This window comes from Arachis duranensis, chromosome 3, assembly GCF_000817695.3.
Source record: "Arachis duranensis cultivar V14167 chromosome 3, aradu.V14167.gnm2.J7QH, whole genome shotgun sequence".
NCBI classification, from domain to species: domain Eukaryota; kingdom Viridiplantae; phylum Streptophyta; class Magnoliopsida; order Fabales; family Fabaceae; genus Arachis; species Arachis duranensis.
The window spans coordinates 95,556,291-95,563,880 of NC_029774.3; positions in this window are offsets into that span (position 1 = coordinate 95,556,291).

Sequence of the window (7,590 nt, forward strand, 5' to 3'; positions counted from 1 at the left end):
TGATCTAGTTACTTTTAGGGATGTTTTTATTAGTTTTTATGCTAAATTCATATTTCTGGACTTTACTATGAGTTTGTGTGTTTTTCAATGATTTCAGGTATTTTCTGGCTGAAATTGAGGGACCTGAGCAAAACTCTGATAGAAGGCTGACAAAGGACTGCTGATGCTGTTGGAATCTGACCTCCCTGCACTCGAAATGGATTTTCTAGAGTTATAGAACTCTAAATGGCGCGCTCTCAATGGTGTTGGAAAGTAGACATCCAGAGCTTTCCAGAAATATATAATAGTTCATACTTTATTCCTAATTAGATGACGTAAACTGGCGCTCAACGCCAGTTCCATGCTACATTCTGGAGTCAAACGCCAGAAACACGTCACGAACCAGAGTTGAACGCCCAAAACACGTTACAACTTGGCATTCAACTCCAAGAGAAGCCTCAGCTCGTGGATAGATCAATCTCAGCCCAAGCACACACCAAGTGGGCCCTGGAAGTGGATTTATGCATCAATTACTTACTTCTGTAAACCCTAGTAGCAAGTTTAGTATAAATGGAACATTTTTCTATTGTATTTAGTGTCTTTTGACAACGTTAAATCTTTGGTCTCAGTTTTATTTTATTATTCATCTTAGGAGACTATTGATCACGTTTTGGGGGGCTGGCCATTCGGCCATGCCTGGACCTTCATCACTTATGTATTTTTAACGGTGGAGTTTCTACAAACCATAGATTAAGGGTGTGGAGCTCTGCTGTACCTCAAGTTTCAATGCAAGTACTACTATTTTCTATTCAATTCCGCTTGTTCTTATTCTAAGATATTCGTTGCACTTCAGCATGATGAATGTGATGATCCGTGACACTCATCATCATTCTCACCTATGAATGCGTGACTGACAACCACTTCCGTTCTACCTTAGACCGAGCGCATATCTCTTGGATTCCTTAATCAGAATCTTCGTGGTATAAGCTAGAATTGATGGCGGCATTCATGGGAATCCGGAAAGTCTAACCTTGTCTGTGGTATTCCGAGTAAGATTCTCCGGAAAGTCTAACCTTGTCTGTGGTATTCCGAGTAGGATTCCGGGATTGAATGACTGTGACGAGCTTCAAACTCGCGATTGCTGGGCATGATGACAAACACAAAAGAATCAAGGGATTCTATTCCAACATGATCGAGAACCGACAGATGATTAGCCGCGCTGTGACAGAGCATTTGGACCATTTTCACTGAGAGGATGGAATGTAGCCATTGACAACGGTGATGCCCTACATACAGCTTTCCATGGAAAGAAGTAAGAAGGATTGAAGGAAGGCAGTAGGAAAGCAGAGATTCAAAAGGAATACAGCACCTCCATACACTTGTCTGAAATTCCCACCATTGAATTACACGAGTAACTTTATCTTTATTTTCTATTTATTTATTATTAATATTCGAAAACCCAATAATCAATTATTATCCGCCTGACTGAGGTTTACAAGATGACCATAGCTTGCTTCATACCAACAATCTCTGTGGGATCGACCCTTACTCACATAAGGTATTACTTGGACGACCCAGTACACTTGCTGGTTAGTTGTGCGGAGTTGTGACAAAGTTTGATTTATGTTTGAGAGCACCAAGTCTTTGGAGCCATTGTTGATGATCACAATTTCGTCCACCAGTCTTCTCAAGGAATTGCAGGGAAGTGTTCTTATTATTGGTTATGAAAAAATGTGATTTTGGGGTTTTTAAGATAAGAAGAAAGAATAGTAAATGGTAATAAAAATTTAATGACTAGAAAAGCTCTTGGCAAGGAGAAGATTAATCGGAAGTTCTATCCTTGTTGGATTTCCAAAGATTAATAATAATAGGTTGTTGTTTCCACTTAGTTAACCCTCAACGAATGAAAGAAAGTCAAGTTAAAAGTCAACTTCTATTCACAAGTCCTAATCCTCTCCCTTGGGAAGGATTAGTGTTAGTGACTAGAGAGCCAACCAACAATAAACCCAATTACAATTTAACTCTTGAGTCTTCCAACTCAAGGGTCTCCTAATATTAATCAACTCCAAAGCCAAGTTGGGAGCCTATTCTACTAACATGAATGCCATTACACCATATTATAACATAAATTGAAGAAAGCAATCATAAATATAAAATATCTCAAATTGCATTAAATAGAGAATCAAATCTAACATGAAGAGTATAAGAGAATTGAGTAAAAGAACATTGAACCTGGAACTCAGAAGAAATTGGAAGTTGAAATGTAACAACCCACCATACAGAGTCTTATGCTTAAGTCATAATTCAGAGATGGCAAGGTATTACGACCTCTAAAATAAAAATTTAGTACGTATAGTAGTATGAATGATTGATTATAACTAGGAGCCTTTGTAGAAAGAGGGGTAAACAAAAACCGCAACTCAAAAGCGCAACACTCCGATCGATAACGTAACGAACAAGGATAAACCAACGCGAGATTATATATATACAAAAGAGTGTCAAAAATAGGAATATCAAGACTCAAGATCCGGCTGCGAAGATAACCGGTCCGAGCATAGCAATATGTACATATGATAAAAATAAGGAAAACCCCAAAGGAAACCCAAAGGGACACAAATACATAAAACCTAATCTCCAAAATCTCCCATAAGAGGAGTCATCACAGTTGTATTATTTAATGGAGATAAAAGTATCTAAGCAAAACATATAAACCAAAACATATCCCCGAGAACAAAGGATCTTCGCAAATCTAGAAGTCTCCAGCATGCCTCAGCGGGAAACCTCACGTCCTGCATCTGAAAACCACAAAATCCGCATGGGTGAGAACCAGAGGTCCCAGCATGGTAACAGCTTCCACATATATAATACATAATAATGGAGGAAAGCCTAAGGCAATCCTAGAACTTTCTCCAGATAATATCAAAGCTTATAAATAGGCTAAACCATAAAAGGGCATCTGACTAAAGATTCTTCAGCCTAACTAATACTTCCCTTTCCAATTCCTTCAGACCTCCCAATCACCAGCAAGAGTATAATGTAGCAAACACAGTTATATCAAGCAAGAAATATACAATTAGGAACAAGTAAGGCATTTAGACAATTAGCAAGTAATATGCAGTCAAATAGGCAATCTCAAACAATTAATATAGTATGCATATGATGAATGCCTGTCCCTAGTGGCTGATGATATCATCTTGTCGGTTATAGAGCCAACCCGACAAGTCCTGGTCGCTAACCATTGGACTGTCCCTCTGTCACGCATCCCCAACTCGAGTTATACTCGTTATAAACTTGATCATAATCATGATCTATATCCATCACCCTCACTGGTGAATATTTACGGGGGCGAGCTCATCCGGGTCTTTCACAGTGCCCGGCCACACTTACGACATAGGGTCAATAGAGTATCAAGCCTCAACCTGGAGCACGTGGTGGCTAGCCACTGCTACTACCCAAGGAAACTCGTATCTCAGATAGTGGAAGTGCAAATCACAATTATCAATAATTCAGCATAAACATGCATGGATTCTCATCCATGGATCAGCATCTATATCAGCCATCCGGCTCACGGTTCAGTCCAGAACCAGCCAATATTCATATCATACATAGTCATTCCGGCTCACGGTTAAATCCATAACCAGCCACCCGGCTCACGGTTAAATCCATAACCAGCTGTTTCATCAACAATCACAGCCTTTCGGCCCATGGCATAACAAGCACTTCCACCACCATCCTCCGCATCTCACATAATAATCTTTGATCCTCATTGATCATTCATTTTTCCCTTACTTCACTCGCAAGTTATCACATTCACTAGCTCTTTTCTAATAGCTAGGCATATCATAATGATTTAAGACATAAGTGATGAGATTGGAGGCTTAGAAGTATGAAATTTGGCTTTTAAAACTCAAAAATCAACTTTGGGATGAAAACAGGTCCACGCGTACGCGCACTCCACGCGCACGCGTGGATGGCCTCAAAACTCATCGACGCGCAAGCGTCATGCACGCTAACACGTGGATTAAAAATTTCCCAATCGACGCGTACGCGTCAACTACGCGTACGCGTCAACCACGCGTACGCGTGGGTGTTCTTGTGCCCCAGGCACAACACTGGCACAGTTCTGGCATAACTCTCTAGAAAAATGGCTGGGCATTGGGTGCAGCACAATCGGCGCACCTGCGCACATCACGCGCACGTGTGGATGGCGCTTTCTGGAAGATCGGCGCTTACGCGCCAAGTGTGCCTACGCGCAAGGGGTTATTATGCTAAAAACTTTCTAAGTTAAAAGTTGCAGAATTCACAAATTTAAACCCTAATCTTCCAACGGACATAACTTCCTCTTTTTAAATCGTTTTTCACCCGTTCTTTGAACGGCATGGACTTCCTGGATCCAATTTCATTTCTAAACAGATTTGGCACAAAACGGAGATCCGTAGTCCAAGTTATGTCCCACCAAAGTATGCCCAAAAATCATATTTTCATACAAAACCACAATATGCCATTTTCAACTCTTTTCAAAATCAATCAAAACATGCCAATTTCATCCCTTTTCTTTGAAATCAATCAAAATATATCAAATTCAACATCAAGCCTCCTCAACTCACACATTGACACATTACCACAATTTATCAAAATCACTATCTCATCATTTTAACCCACTTCACCCAAGTGGCTCAAACTCAAACATATTGACATATCATATACTCTTACTCATGCCAATTCTCAACAACACCAATCCCAATAAATCATCATTGTACACAATCAATATCATACTCACCATCAACATGGTTCAACCCATAATTCAACCATAACCAATCATCAAGCATATATCACAACATGCATATTTCTCATACATCATACCACCAAGGCATCAAAAATCATCATCACATATATGACCACATCATATATCTCAATCATTCAACAACATCAACCATTCAATGCCTATATTAGGGCCTCTAGCCTAAGTATTTCCTATCACATTACATATTAGATACGGGAAACCGAAACCATACCTTAGCCGATTTTCCTAAGCTCAACCGGAGCACTTCCAAACCACTTATCCACAAGCTCTCAAGGCCTCAATACCTCCAAGAACAGATTTTTCAACACCAAATCCCTTTTTCAAGCTTTTCAAAATCACCAATCAAGCTCCAATATTCACATATACACAACCTAAGCCACAATCATCATACCCATATACAACATCTCAAAACCCAAACATCATAAAAATCACAAATCACACTAGGGTTGAGAATCTTACCACACCCAAGGTCCAAGGAGACAAGATTAACCTTCTCCTTCAAGAGGGTTGGGTCCTATAACATCAAAGAGTCCAAAATCTCAACATTTCACCCATGAAACTCGAAAATAAGGGCTGGAATTTCGAACAGAAACACATAGCTTACCTCATAATTGATTGTATGGGTTTTGTAGAGCTCTTCGCGGTGAACGCGTGGCCGCAAACGGAGCGGCAATCGGAGCTCTAGATCAAAAGTTATGGTGGTTTGAAGATCAAGTGAGAGAAAGAACTTGAGAGAGTGTTCTTCCCTCCATGGCCTCCATTTTCAGCATGTGAGTGTGTTTAGTGAGGAGAGAGAATGCTGAAAACTAGGGTTTTGGTTTAGTTATGTTGGGCCAAGGGCCCACTTTGGGTCCGGTTGGCCCGATTTGGCCCGTTCGGTCCAATCTTGGTCCGATTTCTATAAAATTGGTACCGAAATTCTCGTCTCAATCTCCTCTATCACGTTTAGTCACAAAAATCACATTTTGGGCTTTCTAGAATAAATTCTCATTTATGGGTTAATTAGCCGTTAATTAACCGGGGTTTACATGAAATAATAAGAAATCCTAATCCCAATCCTAAGAGAAATCCTAATTTCTAAAATCTATGAGAGAGGAGAGAACCTCTCTCTCTATCTAAAAACTACATCTAAATTATGAAAAGTGAATTATGAGTTGTCTCTGTTGTTCCCTTATGGATGGATGCATTCTCCCACTTTATAGCCTCTAATATGTGTTTTCTAGGCCGAGAACTAGGTTAAAAACAGCCCAGAATTCGCTGGTTATGAAATCTGCCACGCTGACTTTCGTCATTGCGATGAGTCTGCGTAGAGCGCGCGTTTGCGTCACCTCGCTATACGACCACTATGGCAAATTATATATCAAATCGAAGCTCCGGAAGTTGGTTTTTTAACGCAAGTAGAACCACATCATTTGGACCTCTGTAGCTCAAGTTATGATCATTTTAGTGCGAAGAGGTCAGGCTGACAGCTTTAGCAGTTTCTTCAGTTTCTTCTATTCCTTCTACTTTTGCATGCTTCCTTTCCATCCTCTAAGTCATTCTTGCCCTGTAATCTCTGAAAACACTTAGCACACATATCACGGCATTGAATGGTAATAAGAGAGGATTAAGATTAGCTAAATTAAGACCAAAGAAGCATGTTTTCAGTCATAGCATGAAATCAGGAAGGAAAAATGTAAACTCATGCAAATTATATGAATAAGTGTGTAAAGAATTGATAAAAAACCACTCAATTGAGCATAAGAAAAACCATAGAATAGTAGTTTATCATGCATCTTCAAAAGCTTTTTGTTAAGCTATGCTTTTCTTCTATTTAATTTTCTCTATTTACAACATTGATTCAGTTGTAAACTGTACATAAAAAAATAAAAAAGAAGTGAAATAAAGTAAGAAATTAAAAAGAACCTCTGAGTAATTATTTATCAAACTACTAATATACTATTGGATATATGACTCCACAGTCTGCAGTTTACCAATACCAATCATGTCAAACAAATAAATAATGCACACCTATATCAACTAGGGCACAAACTTGGAAATGTGTGTTTAACCTGAAAGCAGCAAATTGTTCGTAGCTCCCACGCCAACCAGAAAAACTCCGTTTTAATCATCAATCAAAAGCATGGATATGAACACTAGAATAGTTATGTATAACTTATTTAAATTAACTCTAGAATTCGTTCATATATTCTCACTTACTGCACTCAAGAGTAGTTCTCTCTCCACAAATCATATCTTAGGGAGAATAATACACAAATGTATGAAGCTGCCAACATTTATTTTAATTTTAAATTTAAGAAAATGAAAGATATGTACTTAAAGTGAGAACTGGACCAATTGTCAAGTCCTCTAGCTTTTTTCTCTCAGCAAGAGCTTTCAATTTGGATACCAAGGAAGTCGAAGCCCAATTCTAAGCACAGTAAGTAATTGAAAAATCTCCAGACCTGGTTGTGAAATCTCAACAGCAAGACCTTTCAGAAAGTTGAGGATCAAGTACTGGTTGTGAAATCTCCATCCCTTCACTTTTAATGATAGATATATAACTGAAAATCATTTAAGAATCATTAAGATTTTGTAACATTATAGGAGTGCCCATTTAAAAAAAACAGAAGTAATCTCCACCAATTTTGTTTTTAATTAAATAATCTAAGAGCATCAAACTATAATTTTTTCTAATTTTCAGAAATCAGAGATGGTTTTCAACATTCTTATCTGGGTGGAACTCTTAAACTCCAAGGTCCTCATCCCAAAGGAAAATGTCCTCATCCTAAAATAAAAATCTGGGTGTAAGGAAACATAATACACAT